Here is a 17,086-nt window from a genome sequence, read left to right on the forward strand (position 1 = left end):
TTCTATTTTCATATCCTTTCTCAAAACTCTTTTTGTCATGATGCCTACATAGGGTGACCAGATGTCCCGATTTTATAGGGACAGTCCCGATTTTTGGGACTTTTTCTTATATAAGATCCTATTACTCCGCACCCCCAGTCCCGATTTTTCACACTTGTTGTCTGATCACCCTCGCCTACAATAACATGACAATGGTTAGGTTGCTGGTGTGCAGAGACCACTGCCAATCATATTGACCAGTAATGTCTCATTGTTCCCTTGTACCCCCCATCTTTCTATATCTATCTCTTGCCTCTTGTCTTATACTTAGATTGTAAGCTCCTTGGGGCAAAGATTGTCCTGTTCTGTGTTTGTACAGCACCTGGCACAGTGGGGTCCTGGTCCATGCATGACTAGGGCTCATAAATGCGACAGGAAAACACACTTATAATAATAATATTGATAATGATGAATGGCATTGTCTAATTTACAATGTAAGATCCATGGGGCAGGAACTGAGTGTCTTCTATCTATTGTAAAATAATTCAAATCTAGCAAGCTTCAGCCAGGATGAGGGCTACTTAAGTAGCCAGGTAGATTTATTTTATATGTGCTGTTCATTTACTGCTGTTCAGATAGAGATTATTATTATTTGATCTTTCATGTCCTTTGTAGATGCAAATACCTTTGGAAATTGCTCCAGAGTTCCACATTTTTTTAAATGTAAGATGCCCTTCATCCATTTTATGATGACATCTATATCACATCTATCCCAAATATGCAGACTTTATAATATCCATATATATTGCCATCTGAATGTTTTTTGCCAAGAAGTGTTAGTTTGTGTTACAGTCCTAGTTTCAGAAGAGTTTTGCTTTGTTGCCATTCAATAATTGCTGCATGACTCTATAGCAAAGTAAGAAGTCTGTTGTCAAAACATGAAAAGTTCCCATTGCTTTTAATGAGAAATTGTTTTTGTCCCTCTTTCACAAGTGCTTCTTCTAGCTAGAACCAAGAAAGCTGGTTAACTTAAATATCATCTTATCAAGGCATGTTAAGCCACTTATTTGTAGCAGCAATGGACTTTCATGCTGCGATTACAGATGAAATCCACCAGATGGCTTAAGAAAATGAATTTCATTACTAAGGTGACCAGATAGCTAATGTAGCCTGGGAAGATGTTGGGAGGAGGGAGGGAAGAGGAGGGAGTAGGGAAGTAAGCCCAGCGGAGAAAATTGTCTATTCAATGTAATCATTAAAATACCTAGTCTAGAGTAAACAAATAAACAAGTAATCCAAGCAACATGAGCCTTTATTACTGTGTACACGTACTTTTAATTCTTTGCTTGTGTGTCTTATAAACTTTACTAATAAGAGTAACAGTTGCCATTCAGTAATGTACCATAGCTGTTAAACCTTATGAAGCTCCAGTTCCAGTTTTAAAGCACCAGCACAGCAGGCTCTACTGAGCACCACAGGTGGATATTTATAGAAAACTTATTACAGTGTATTGTAGAGTTGTTTTTCAGCCCTGTATTGAAAACCAGCGCTATTTAAAATGATTATTTCCCTTAGTAGGCAAGTGTATACAGCATTGTCATTTGTTTTGATAAAATCCTTACCACCATTTCATGCAAGCTAGCATTAACTGACAAAGCCAAAGAATTTCCTTGAGATTGCAAAATACATTCACAAAATACTGGCAGCCCACATCCATATTCCAAAGGCCTCTGTTTTGTTCTGAATAACCACTGGGAGTATCTCATGGATGTGATCAATGCAGCAGTTGCAATCTTCCACTGACAGAATTTCCCAGAAGAATTTCTTAATGATTCCACCAGCTTCTTTTTATTTTGTGGCTTTCGCTTCTAAATGAGAACAGCATCTCAAAGAATTCCATGCTGCTTTATCAGGTTTATGTCTATGCGCCTTAGGAGAACATGGAGAAAAACAATACAATTATACACATCAAGAAATACACAGCGTATTTCCCAATATCTTATGGATCGTCAGCTATCCCTCGATACAAGGACACTGGTGGGGGGCGGGGAGAGGAGATGTTACACCCTTGACAGAGACCTATGCATGAAATTTTTTAAGATGGGGGAGCTGTGCGCAGGCGGCAACCTCACAAAACTTGACAGGAAGGACCCCTGGACCTGGTGGCAGGGGAGTCTGAGACAACTGAAAGGCTATGTCCTGCTGCAGGCCTCATCCGTAGAGAACTGACAAATCCTCAAATAAACCTGTTCCACCATTGGGAAGTTTGGATTGTGCTTCACCAGGAACCTCACCTCAGAATTGTTCGTCAATGGTGACCCTACCAGGAGTACAAGACTCTGGACAACATAGTTCTGAGGGTCATTGAGGGACACAGGCCTCTCTACCACAACAAGGTAATGGTCCAAGGAGAGGACCATTATCTTATGAGTAAGGCCATGGGAAACACTCACTCTGAAATTCTTGCACTTTTATTTAGAATAAGGCTCTATTTGCAGAGTCTGAGAATCTCCAGTGTTTTCTGCATAATTTAAGCTTCCATTAAATATCTATTTATCTAACCTTCCTGGTCTTGAAAAAAATCTTCCAAAATGTGATCCAATTATAAGGTATCTTCTGACAGACGGAATCAGTAGATTTGAGAGAGGAGTGAGCTGTCTAGTTAATCCCAGTGGGATGCTGATTCGGACATACACCTCTATCCCGATATAACACGAATTCAGATATAACGCGGTAAAGCAGCACTCCAGGGGGTCGGGGCTGTGCGCTCCAGCGGATCAAGGCAAGTTCGATATAACACGGTTTCACCTATAATGCGGTAAGATTTTTTGGCTCTCGAGAACAGCATTATATCGGGGTAGAGGTGTATAATGATTACAATATAAACGTCAACACAATAATTTTACTGCTGATAATTTTATCAGAAGCTTCCAGATGATATGCTTTAGCCATCATGGTTGTATTAACCTGCTGAGGTTGGCAAACAGGGGCGTTATAACCAGGAGACACTGTCTAACAGTGGGGTAAATTCCAGGATTCCACTCAGAGAGGTGAATGTGCTGGGCCTGTCTTTTGAAAGGGGTTTCTGTGGAAGGACTGAGTGAGGAGTCAAAGGCCTTATCTCAAATTTAGCAGCGTTAAACTGAATTAACCCTGCACCCATCCACACAATGAAGCCCTTTACTTCGATATAAAGGGCACTTAATATCGATATCTGTACTCCTCCCCGATGAGGGGAGTAGTGCTGAAATCGGTATTGCCATTTCGAATTAGGGTTAGTGAGGCTGCAATTCAACGGTATTGGCCTCTGGGTGCTATCCCACAGTGCACCATTGTGCACTCTGGACAGCAATCTGAACTCGGATGCACTGGCCAGGTAAATAGGAAAAGCCTCGCGAACTTTTGAATTTCATTTCCTGTTTGCCCAGCATGGAGAGCTGATCAGCACAGGTAACCATGCAGTCTCAGAATCGAAAAAGAGCTCCAGCATGGACCATACAGGAGGTACTGGATCTGATCACTATATGGCGAGAGGATTCCGTGCTAGCAGAACTACCTTCCAAAAGATGAAATGCCAAAACATTTGAAAAAATCTCAAAAGTGCATGACGGAGAGAGGCCACAATAACTCTGGAGCTGTGAGAGAGGGCATATGTCTTTTTACTACCTACTGTTGACAATTTTTCACTTTAACAAATCTCTCTATATGCTACATACTTGATGTTGCTTTCCACGGTGTCCAACTCCCCATTATCTTTTTCAAGATAAAACAGTCCTCACATGTACAGTAGAGACTCTATTGTATTAAATTGCCCATTGTTTTTGACATCCCCCTGTAAATCCCAATTCACTGCACTATACTGAATAATTATACTGCTGTATTGTACAATGCTGCACCCAGCAAATACCCATGGGAGAAGAACAACTGATTTTTTCGCCCCGGATCACTCAATTTTTTGTATATATTGCTTTATCTGTGTCTGAAAGCTCATCTAGACTACAAATGCCTAGGGGAAATGCGTGACTGGTTAAACTTTTCTTCCTTCTCCAGAAAATGGACGGTGTGGATAATTGTATCTATTTTTGTGATTCTTCTGGGGTAATCTACGCCACCATTGCTGATGGAGTTTCAGTTCTGTTCTAGCGCTGACAATAGCTGGAATTTATGGCTGATAAAATTCTCTTGTCCCCTTGACTGGAGATTCTTTTTAGAATTTGTTAATGCCACTATTAAACTTTTTGAGGGGCAGTGGGTCTTGCTGGTTGGTGGTGCAAGGCATAATTCGATGGTCATTTAGAGGCAAGCTGTCACATGAGCTACACATATTATAGGTGACTCTGGTACCATCATCTACACTTAGGGTTGCCTGACACTTTTTTTCCTAGTTGCTTATAACTTTGCCTAACTTTAACTTTTCAGGCTCAAATTTTCCATGCAAGGTGTCTGCCTCAGTTTGAACCATTTTAGAAAGTTTAAGCAGAAATGGTTAATATATTTCTTAAAACAAAATTAGGGGAAAAATACATTGTTTTGCCATGTTATAAATTCTTACAACCATTTCATTGAGAAGCTCTAGAACAGGGGTGAGCAAACTTTTTGGCCTGAGGGCCACATGGGGTTTCCGAAACTGTATGGAGGGCCAGGTAGGGAAGGCTGTGCCTCCCCAAACAGCCTGGCCCCCACCCCCTGTCTGCCCTCTCCCACTTCCCACCCTTGGACTGCCCCTCTCAGAAGTCCCCACCTATCCAATCCCTCCTGCTCCTTGTCCCCTGACCACCCCTCCCTGGACCCCCCCACCCCTAACTGCCCCCTGGGGACCCCACTCCCTACCTACCCCCCGATCCCTGTCCTGACTCCCCCTCCCCCTATCCACATCCCCACCGCCTCGACAGGCCCTAGGACTTCTCACCCTATCCAACCCCTCGTTCCCACATTCCAACTGCCCCCCCCCAGAACCTCCGCTCCATCTCAACTGTCCCCTGCTCCTGACCGCCCCCTGGACCCCTGCCCTTACAAGCCCCCACTCCCTGCCCTTACCTATGTCGTCCAAAGCAGCAGGACTGGCAGCTGCGCCGCTCACGTACCACCACGCCACTGTGCTGCCTGGCAGGAGCTTGCGGCCCCGCCGTCCAGAGTGCTCACAGCACAGTGAGCTGAGACTGCAGGGGAGGGGCTGGGAGCTAGCCTCCCTGGCCAGGAGCTCAAGGGGCGGTCAGGATGGTCCAGCTGGCAGTGGTTTGTCCACCTCGGCTCTAGAACCTCCCTGCTTTGGAGCAGGGACTTGAAATTTGGGGAGCGGAGATGCCTCTGTGTCAGGGATGTGCTTTTTAACTTTCTTATTAAATTAAAAACAAAGACCGCCCCCCCTCCAAAAAATCTGGTCATGTTATAAGCCTTAGAAAAATCCCAGTTTACATGAACTCAGAGATTTGAGTTTACAGCTAAATTCTCTGAAGTTTCTTGTCTGTGTTGCGCATGCACTAAAGTCCAGGGTTGCAGGAGCTGAGCAGGACTTCCCTTGCTACTCATAGCTGCAGTGGTGCTGAGCACCAGACCTGACAGTGAATTGTCTGCCTTGTGCTCTCAATGCTGCCCACTAAGATGCAGATTAATGCAGTGCACAGAATGGACTGTGGTCTGGGGATGAATCAGGGTTGTGTAGTGAAGGAAGCTGTCTATAGAATGTTTTCCTTATTTGTTGCCAAAGTTGGAAGGTGTGTGGTGAATGCGCTAGGTGACTCCAGGAAGACCAAGGATGGCCTCATGGTTAAGACTGTTGAATGCTTCCCTGAAGAACCAGATTCTATCCCTGGCTTTGCAACACAGTTCCTGTGCAATACTAGTCAAATCCTTTACAACATTTTTTTTTTCAACTGGTCATCAACTGTATGTTCTTCATTTTCTGGGTGCCCAACTTGAGACCTCGAGTGATTTGAAGAAGTGTTGAGCACTGACACGTGCAACAGAAGTCAATGGAATCAGTACTCTGAAAAATCAGGATCTAGGGGCCTGATATTGGGCACTGAAAATTGGCAATTTTGACACCTTAAATTCTCTGTGACTCATGTTACAGTTACTGGGGTTCACAACACCTCTGACACTTCCTGGTCTCTAAAAGGGTCCCCCCTCATGTCTTTGGCCTTGAACAGTCACCTCTCTGGGGGGGAATCATGCATTTCTCTTACTCTCGGGAAGGTTTTGAGCAACACTCCCCTGGTACTAACTACCATAGGGGCCAACTTCTCCTGACGTTGATGGGTGCTCGACCCCTCCTTGCCCTTGCCCCAACTCCACCCCATGCCCTGCCCCCTCCCCATTCCAACCCTTTCCCCAAAGTCCCTGCCCCAGCTCTGCCCCCTCCCTGCCCCGGCCCCACCTCTTCCCCTGAGCGCACCATGTTCCTGCTCCTCCCCGCTCCCTCCCACAGCTTGTTACACTGTGAAACAGCTGTTTTGTGGTGGCAAGCGCTGGGAGAAGCGGTGACGTGGTGCACTCAGGGGAGGAGGCGGAGGCGAGCTGAGGTGGGAGGTCAGGGAGCTTGGCTGCTGGTGGGTGCAGAGCACCCACCAATTTTTCCCCGTGGGTGCTCTAGCCCCGGAGCACCCACAGAGTTGGTGCTTATCCTAAACACAATTTCCTCAGCAAGCCTGACTTAGGTTCAGTACCTACAGTTCTGCTCATTGGGAGCTATGATCAGTGGCATCCAGTCACCAGACAGCCTTCTTAAAGCAAAGCATTATTTAGAACCAAGTAATTTCAGAGCAAGAGATTTTAAAACAACAAACAGCGTATACACATGCCTGTCTTTCTTAAGGTGTACCATTCCCTTGAAGCTTGGGAAATCCCCAACTGCTTCCTGTAGGATCTCTGTTGGTGTCCATATTGGTCTGTTCCTACTACAAACAGCTCATTGGCAACTCCCAGTCATTCTCTCCAGAATCTTTTAAACCATTTGCCCTCTCTTCGATCTCTGGACGCCAAGCCTTAGTAAAATGGCCATGTATCTTTGGCTAGAGACTGGAAGTATCATCTTTACTGCAAATAGCTCACCTACTGTTTTGTAATTGCCCCGAAGTGTTTGTTGGGAGGCTGTTTATCTAGTGCTATTGTATAAATTTATACAGGAAATTCCAACAACCCAATATAGCTATCCAGTGACTATCCCACTAACTAGGTCACAGTATTCATGGAACTGTTACGTAATCATTTTACATCTGCCACAACCCAGTTCCCCCATCTGTAAAATGGGGAAGATATCATCACTCACAAGGGTGTTGTGAAAACAAATAATATTGTTTACCATATTGATGAGTGCTAGAGAAAAACCATGAAGAAATTAATAATTCTGCTTCAAAGAAGGATCTGCGGTAGATACGAATGAGAAAACAAAATATTGAAGGCTGGTCATTAAATGAGCACTGTCTATTCTCTGCACTGAAAAGGCAGGCGACCTGTGGAAAAAATATGTGAACATGTATTTACTGTATCATAACGTATAGGCACAAGGAGGAAACATTAAGGTTGCACAGGCAACCCTACTTCTACCATTTTTTTAACTTTTGAGTGCTTGAGTTGTACTTTTTGTGTGTAAGAGATATATAGGCATCACTGCTCACTACATGAGATAACCAGGCTATGAAACCCTTGTTTAAAAAAAGTATATATAAAAAGTTTAGACCAAGACTATGCCAAAGAACCCAAGCCTGACAACCTAAAAAGCCTGGTACAAATGAGATTTAACTTAAACAAACACCATATATAAAGAACAGAATTTGTTAAGTTTCACCTTATACAAGATTCTTGGGAGTCAGAGGAAAGGGCAAGGACACTCCTAGCATCTAGGCTGAAACAAAAATCCAACAGGTAAAATACCTTAATACACGATGCTGAAAGAAAAACATGCATGACACAGAAGGACAATAACAACCAATTTTGGCTCTTTTATTTAGAATCATAAAAAGCAGATCCTCCCACCAGTTCCTATGATGGCCCTGAACAAACTCAATGACTGTTTCTTTGCCAGGCACCTCAGAAGACCAGAAGGAGTTCTTAGACACCTTGTTCATCCTAAAGAGAAACAGACCTAAATGTGGAAGAAATGGAACATGGTAAACCCCTGGACAATGAGGAATTTCCAATTTAGTTTAATAAAAATCCCATATATCCCCCAGATTCCTTCTTATGTTCAACAAGGACAAAAAAAGTGGCTCCCTAAATCGCCTAGTGCAAGAGGCAATTATATTCGTTATACAAGCCATGGAAAGATCCACTAACCACACGAGTTACAGGCCCATTTTACTGATAAACTGTGATGCAAAGATTCTTGCCAAAGCCCTTGTTTATAAATTGGAAAAATGATTATTCAAATTGTACACGTAAATTAGGTTGGATTTACCTAGTGGGGCAGACAATCTCCAGCAAGTCGTCAATACAACTACACTTTTATAGCACTAGAAGGAACCTTTGGTAGAATTACAGCTAGATGCTAAAAAACCCTTCAACAGGGTAATCTTGAGATTATCTCTTTACCGTCCTTGACGGAATATGATTCAGTGACTACTTTATCAATTGGATTAAACTACTCTACACTAACCCCTGCTCTGGGGTGATTATCAACTACTGTGCTATATTATGGAACCATTCTCAGTACAGAGAGGAACAAGTCGGGGCTGCTCACTATCCCCTCTGCTCTTCAATATAGGGCTGTAAAAGCTGGCATACACAATGTGAGACTGTGCAGATACAATGGATATTAAGATGGTCAGATAGGACAAAAAATTATCTTACATGTGGCTGATGCACTGGTTCTAAATGCGTACCTTAACAAAGGTTGATACCCAATTAGAACTCATTGCATGTTTCAGGCCTTTGTCCTGATATAAGACTACCTGAAGCAAGTACAAACATTAAGACTAATTTAATACAATACTAGGCTTTGTTTAGTCAGTGGGATTTTTAATGCAGTCAATGGCATTACAATATCTAAGAATACTAATCCCCAATGATTTAAAGCAAACAGTTACAATCAGTTTAAACCCAATTATTACAGAAGTCACTAATGAACAGGGTAAATGGGAAGCTATCCCCCTCTGACTCTGGGGAAAAATAAAACTGATAAAAATGAACATGCTATCATGATGAATAAGGAAAAACTGAATAGGAGGCAAACTATATATATGAGTGACTGGATAGCGTAGTGGTTAAGAGCGCCACCCTTTGATACGAGAGACCGGGGTTCAAATCCTGGTTGGTACCCAACTTTCCAGTAGAGGTCTTTGGGCAAAAGACCCCCTAATGCTTCACCTGCCTACCTCAAAAAATATGAGAGTGACATGAACTAGGAGAGTCATGCTGTCGCCTGGATTAACAAGGTCCGCGCCAGATGCTGAGGAACCAGGACAATCTGACGATAAGTGGGCTACTGGAACAAACCATTCATGGATGAGACAAGAGAACCTGGAATTGATGGAATGCTACTACAACAGTAGACCTAAATAAGATGTAGGGAGAACATGGATGGACAAGAATGACCTACACCACACTTATGAAAACAGCTCGTTACCCAACGCTTCACATAGTTAAAAGAGGAAGCTGTTTTGCTGAATAGACAACTCCAACATTAACATCCAGATTCAAGAAGACGCGGAAGAACAAGTGAGGTGCGAGGCCACTGAAGCTGAAACTTCAACTGCCACCGCCAATATTGGGACAGCGCTGATATGAGGCATAAGATCATGAGAAACACAGCTACAATCAATCCTGGACCGATCGATTACCAGGCGTCAGTGGAGAAAAGTAGTAAGTTAGAAAGATCCATAGAGCCCTCAATGACAAATCCCACTACCAACCATTACTCAAACCAAAATGAACTGGGTAAATACGCTGACAGGGCCTCTGTAACCATGAAGATGCTTGGCGACATGACAAAGAAGAACAACAGTATGTACGGCACCCTCAAAAATAGAGGTTGGAGGATAGAAACAAGTGCCAGACTCGGGGAGAAGGTTAGTACTTGCAGAACTACAGAAGGCGTGTAGAGATAAGAATAAGAACTCGGCTGACTGAAATACGGGGCCCTACTCCATCTGAGTCCTAGAGACTGCTAAACAAAGGCTCACAGCACTGGCTACCAGATACACTAGAGAAGGCAGAAGCCAATAAAAGTTGTGTTCTCCAGTGGTGCAGTGAACAACCAATAACACAGAAACTGAACAGTACGGGGGGATATGGAGAAAGAGAAGACTCATAACACCAGTTGCAAAGGACTGGCTGGAGCAATCTCCCAGAACAGAAACCAGTCCCTTGTATTGGCATCCACTAGCGGGTCAAAGACATGAAAGCGGCAGCACCTGGACCAGACATGATCTCACACCTACTGGCTAAGAACTAAACAGCAGTGCATGAATGCCCTAGCAGCAAGCATAACACAAGGAAAGGACAGTGCTGATTCAGAATAAGACCCCTGCCAGGGAACAGAACCGGCCAATAACCTGCCCTCAACCACAACTATGGAAAGTCCTGTCAGGATCATAGCCGCCAAACTACAAGGACCACAATGGGCCAGAGTATACATGAGCAAGCATCAGAAGGCCATGTGGGAACACCACCAGTTGCTCTTAGATAGAGCAGTTGCCCAAGACTCAAGGTCTAAAAGCAGACCAATCTGAGCACACCCTGGATTGGACTAGAAACCTACGACTACAATCCACCTACGTGGAATCTGTGAATGTCTGGGCTATACAAAGTCAACAGGACACTAAGGACCTTCTCAAAATGGGACTTGGGGAGCGAGCATCTGGAAGTCAACTCAAGGCACTGGTATAGGTGCATATACAAGGTGATGCACTGTCCCGCAGCTGTCTGCATAGGCTTAAACCCCCCTCAGCCAAATAAATCTACAAGGACTGGATAACAGGTTCAGGAGTGGAATTACCCATAGCCAGAGCTCTCCTCTACATGGATGCCAATCAAGCTGTGGGCTAAGAAAGAACGAGATCGAACTCGCTAATGCCACCTGACGCGGATCTACGTGAGGATACTCTGGGATTCATTCGGACTGGAGAAAGTGTGGCTGGAGGTAGTGAAGGAGAGGGAAGGTAGCAGGACTGATGGGGTGGTAACTACCCAGCGGGCCACATAGCAGACATACAGACAAGCTACAATACCTTGGCGTCCCAGCAGCAGATGGGAGAACCAACGATGAAGGAGCAAGGAAGACAGCAACATCCAAGTATACACCAAAGGATACAGACAGGTCCTGGAAGAGCCAGCTCAGTGGGAAGAACAAGATCTCGCTGTCAATCAGATACCCTGCCGGTATATGTGAGCTGGCCAATAGAGGAACATGGAGGCTGCCGATGTGAGAGGACCCGGAAGCGGCTCACACACACGCATGGAGGTTCCACCCCAAGTTGCGAACACCAGAGACTGTATAAAGCCAGCCGGAAAAGAAGGCGGCAGGGCTGGTGAAGGCGCAAAGCCACTGTCCCTGTGATGAAACCCGGAACATCCAGAGTAATCAGTAGGAGGCCCCCAAAGATGAGCTGGCTGAGAAAATGCCTCGAGGCGAGCAGACATGCAGGAAGACCAAGCAGAGTCGCAATGGCAAGAATAGAGACCCGCATGGATGTAACCATCGAAGATAAGCTACGATGGCTTTGACATTTTGGGAAAGTCCTACCAGCTGGCTGAAAAGGCTGGCTAAAGACAGCACTGAGGCACTGATCATAGCGGCAACAGAACAGGCAGAGCCCAGATCAATTGAAGCAGGGGTCTACCACACTAGAAAGGAGCCAAGTGGCACGACTGGCAGAGAGGCCTCAGAGACAGTCCCACAACTAGTGGCAGGAATGTAAGTGCAGGTCAGGAACAGCATACACTGAGACGCCGCACAACCAAGTGGCTGGCATTGTGTACGGAACATCTGGACAATGTATCGGCCCTAGACCCTATCCCAAGACCAAATGGGCCCAGATTCCAACAGAAGGGTTGGAGAATAGCAGGGTAAGATTCTGTGGGACTTCAGATCCAGACGGACCCAGGCAGTACTGGCCAACTCAACCAGATCGTGGTAATAACAGGACCAGAAACAGCGGTGGTGAATAGATTTATAGCAAGTGGCCAATGACAGCAACATCAGGAAGAAGGAATATGAGAAGCTGGAGAAGTAACCAGGGCTGAAAGAGGAACTAGGAGTGTGAAAGGTGAAGGCCAAAGTGTTCCGCAGTGGTGGTAGGAGCACTCGGGCTGTGACTCCTAAGCTTGGGTGAGTGGCTCCAACAGATCCGACACACCGGAACAAACATCAGAGCTCCCTCGTCCAGAAGAAGTGCAGTGCTAGGAACAGCAAGAATACTGCGCAGAACCCTCAAAACACTCCCAGGACCTGCTGGTAGATGGACCCGAGTTGAGGAAAGACACATACCACCCATAGGGGTGAGAGGGGAATTTTTTTTTTTAATATATATATATATATATAAACTGAAGACCAGATCACACCATTTATGGCTCTCCAACTACAATACAACCTACCAATTACTGCAATTTTCAACATTCAACTCTGTCACCTGCTCATCGCAGAATCTGGTCTGGAAGCACCTGCACAGAACTCTTCAAATTGCGTACTATTTCCCCAAACTGCCTGCTACACTATATGAGTTCTTAATAACCCACTGAGTAAATATAGACTAAATGAGGCAAAAATGGAACAAAGAATTGGCAATAAATATCTCACCCCCACAGTGAACTAGAGCAGTATGAGATTAAAGAGCCCTTGACCCACCAATTACAGCTCATTCAACAAAAAAAATGGTCTTTAGGGTGCATTGGTCACCCCAAGGAACTTACAAAATTAAAGCAGCCCCAAAGATCAGTGTTGGAGGTGTGCATGTATATTTGGCATGCCCTACTGTTACAAGCTTCTGGGATTGTATTAAACCAGAATTAACATGATTCTAGAGACAAGGTGGGTGATGCAATATCTTTTATTCGACCACTTTCTGTTGGTGAGAACAAGATTTTGTGCCAGAGTTGTTCTTCAGACCTGATATTACCTCACCCACCTCCTCTCTCTAATATCCTGGCACTGACACAACTACAACTACACTGCATGATCCTAAAGACTTACTCAATCTTAAAGCAGATACCGGCATACGGGGTCATATACCCAATAAATGGAGGCTATCGTTATACCAAAGGGGATGGTTACATTGAGCTTTACTGGTTGTAAGGCATCAAATTTTACTACTTTGGAAAAATAAATCCAACTCCCTGACAAAAAGTCTTGGCAGACCTGCCTGGGAAGGAAGGAATCACATACAACAGATGGCAAACAGCAGAACATTTTAAGTACATTTGGGAGTTTCCTACAACTGGTCAACTAAAGTTCACTGCAGGTGGCCTGGATGAAAGGCAGGAGATGGATCTCTACCCCTTGGCCCGTTTTCCTCTTGACTGATTTCCTTGTTGTTGATATGTACCATAAAAATCTGTGTGCTTGGAATACCATGACAAAAATGCAGGGATCCAAGCATTGTATAAGTATGTACAGTACACTTGTATTTGCTTTATAAGTTAGCACACAGAATTTGTTTGACTCATCATAAGAAAAAAGGGAGAAAAAGCTTAATAATTAATAATAAAAGAGAACATGATTATGGCTATCAGTTAAACTGCATATCTATGTCCAGGAATTATACTTAAATTAGAACTACAATTTTTAGATCCATCAGATTTCAGTCCGTGGAATGGATGAAAGAACCCATTCTATAGCTTGCTGAACAACAATTAGGACTTATCTAATTAAAATAATATCCAGTCTCTTTGGAGCCAACGGGAGCTGAGGCTGCTCAGCATCTCTGAAAATCAGCCCATTTTTGTGTTAGGAGCCTCAGTATGGATTTATTATTACCATACAGCTGATGAGTCTCAGTCATAGACCAGGAGCAGGGATCAGGACCCCACTCTTGCACAAACATAAAACAAAGACAGTCCCTGCTGCAAAGAGCTTACAATCTAAGTAGAAGACAAGAGACAACAGATGGATACAGTCCAACGGCTGAGCGCAAGGAAACAGAGACAATGTTGATCTAAACTGGTCATTATTTTATATGTACTTTTATCAAGTCCCCTTGTATTCAGCTCTGTATTAAGGTAAACAATCCCAGTTTTTTCAGTCTCCCTCCATGTAATTTTGCCCTGAATCAGTCTCATCATCTTTCTAAAAAGCCCTTTTAACTCTTGCAATATTCTTGATGTAACCCTGAATTCTTCTGTGTGGATCTACAGATAGTTTGTGGATCATCTTTCCAAACAGGGGTTTATGAAATTTTTTTTTATTCCTCCTCTTGAATAGGACATCTGTTGATCACATATAATGACACTATGCAAGGGGTCCTATTTAACTATTCAGAAAACAAGAGTAGACAGCACTGCTCAAGCCTAGACAAGTCTTCTTCAATGCATACAGAACGTATGCCACTGTTGTCACATCTTTAGTGTGCAAAGTAAGTGTGAGTCCTGCGTAATATAAGCCTGAATATAATCAGGGCATACTGTGTATACATGTTTTCTCTACACGTTCAATGCATACTGATGAATGTGAGTGCTCTGACTTCCTAGTATATACTGGTACATCTACTTTGTGAGCAGATGTAGTGTTATGGCACAAGCACTATGTGAGTTTGGATGTAAGCACCAACTGGGTGCATGTCCGTATCTCAGCACAGTAAAGCGGGATTTATACCACAGTGCACATACAGCATGGAGAGTTTGTAGCAGGTTGTTTTCGCAGTTGTGTGTGCATATCCCATTGCACACACAGCCAAGTGGGGGTATGCACATCAGCCCAGTATAACTGTGGTAAGTGTGTGCAAACTCCAGGGCAGGCAGACCCCAAGGTTATGCAGAGCTCAGGGCAGGCAGAACTCAAGGTAGGGTGTGTGGGATAGGGATGCAGAGCCTGGGGAAGTAGCTGTGTGTTGGGGGGTGGGTGGGAGGACAGGGGTACTCTCACCCCAAGGCAGGCATAGATGGGGGGGGGGGACAGTTGGGGGCATGTTTAGGCATCAGATTAAAGGGTAGGTAGAGCCCAGGGAAGTATGAGTGTGTGGGAGGTGGGCAGGGGTGCTCACAGGCAGAGCCCAGGGAAGGGCGTGTGTGAGGAAGGGGCGGGGGGAAGGCTGGGTGTCCACAGCCTAGGGCACGCAGAGCTCATGGAGGAGTATATGTGCATGTATGTTGGCTGCTCATACCCTAAGGTGGGGCAAAGCTTGGGGAGGGGTGTGGGGTTGTTGGGTTTTCACACCTCAGGGTGAAAACAGTGTGTTTGTGGGGAGCATTGGTGCTCATTCCCCAGGATGGGCAGACTGTATGTGGCAAGTTAAGTATTCCGGCTCCAGGGCAGGAAGAGCCCAGGAAGGGTGTGTGTGTTTGGGGGTGAGGTGTGGGGGTTTGGGTGCTCATACCCCAGGGCAGGCAGGGCCTGGGGAGGGGTATGTGCACATGTGGGGGGGGGGGGAGGATTGGGTCTCACAGCCTAGGACAGGCAAAGTGTGTGTGTGTGCGCGTACATGTTGGGGGAGTTAGGTATACTGGCTCTTAGGGCAGGCAGAGCCCAGGGAGAGTACACGGGTGTGTGTGGGGTGGTGGGGATCAGCATTCCCTCTAATTTTTCCCACCCACGTGTGGAATGAATTTTGTTATGTGCACCAATATGGCAGTGATGTGTAATAAATCACCTTCATATTGGTGCACAAAACAAAATTTATGTGGCTGTGGTGGGGTCGAGGGGTTTGGAGTGTGGGAAGGGGCTCAGGGCTGTGGTAGAGGGTTGGAGTGCAGGGGTGTGAGGACTCTGGCTGGAGGTGTGGCCAGGGATGAGGGGCTCAAGGCTGGGGCAGAGAGCTGGGTGCAGAGGGTGAGAGCTCCAGCTGGGGGTGTGGGTTCTGGGGTGGGGCCAAGGATGAGGGGCTCAGGACTGGGGCAGAGGGTTGAGTGCAGGGGGTGAGGGCTTGGGGTGGAAGAGGGTACTCTGGCAGGGAGAGAGGACTCCTGCCAGCTCTCTCCCCACAGCAGCACTTGGGCTGATGGGGAGAGGCGGTAGCTCTGCGGCAGCAGGATAGGTGTCTCTCCCCTGGCCCCAATAGGTCTGGGCCGAGGGAGAGCCTCCCCTGCACCTGGGGCTGGCCTGGCCTCCCTGGCCACAGCAGGTTTGGGGCTGTGACAGGTCCCTGGGCAGGTTCCCTGGATGCTTGTGCAGTGCTAAATAGGCTGCTGTGCACAGGGCTGCCCAGAGGACTCAGGGGGCCTGGGGAAAAGCAATTTTGGGGGCCGTTTCCATTAAAAAAAAGTTACAATACTATATAATACTATATTCTCGTGGGGGCCCCTGTGGCCCGCAAATTGTCCCACTTGCCCCCCCCCTCCCAGGCAGCCCTGGCTGTGCAGTTTACAGGGAATTTAGGTGGGTGTATCTGACCCAGGGCAGGCAGAGCCCAGGGAGAGGAGCATGAGGGAGGTGTTGTTCACCCCAGGATATGCAGAGTTGAGGGAGGGGAGTGTGTCGGGTGTTGGGCATACCTGCCCAAGTACAGGCAGAGCCTGAGAAGGGTGTGTGTGCATGTGCTCACACCCTAGCCACGGGCAGAGACATGGAGGGCTGCGTGTGTGCTAACACCCGCGCCGTAGGCAGAGCCCAGGAGGGGTATGTGTGTATGGGTTGCTCATACCCCAGAAGAGGGCAGAGCCAGGGCACGGTGTGTGTGGGGTGTGTTTGTGTGCTCACACCCCAGCCGTGGGCAGAGCTGTGTGCATGTGTGTGGGATGCTCACACCCCAGCCACGGGCTGAGCTGTGTGCGTGGGATGCTCACACCCCAGCCGCGGGCAGAGCCGGGTGTGCGTGGGGTGTGTGTGCACTCACACCCCAGCCGCAAGCAGCGCTAGGTGTGTGTGGGTTGTGTGTGTGCTCACACCCCAGCCGCGGGCAGAGCGGGGGAGGGCTGTCTGTGTGCGCTCACGCCCCAGCCGCGGGCAGCGCCGGGTGTGCGTGGGGTGTGTGCACTCACACCCCAGCTGCAAGCAGCGCTAGGTGTGTGTGGGTTGTGTGTG

This window comes from Chelonoidis abingdonii, chromosome 3 (assembly GCF_003597395.2).
Source record: "Chelonoidis abingdonii isolate Lonesome George chromosome 3, CheloAbing_2.0, whole genome shotgun sequence".
Classification (NCBI taxonomy): Eukaryota; Metazoa; Chordata; order Testudines; family Testudinidae; genus Chelonoidis; species Chelonoidis abingdonii.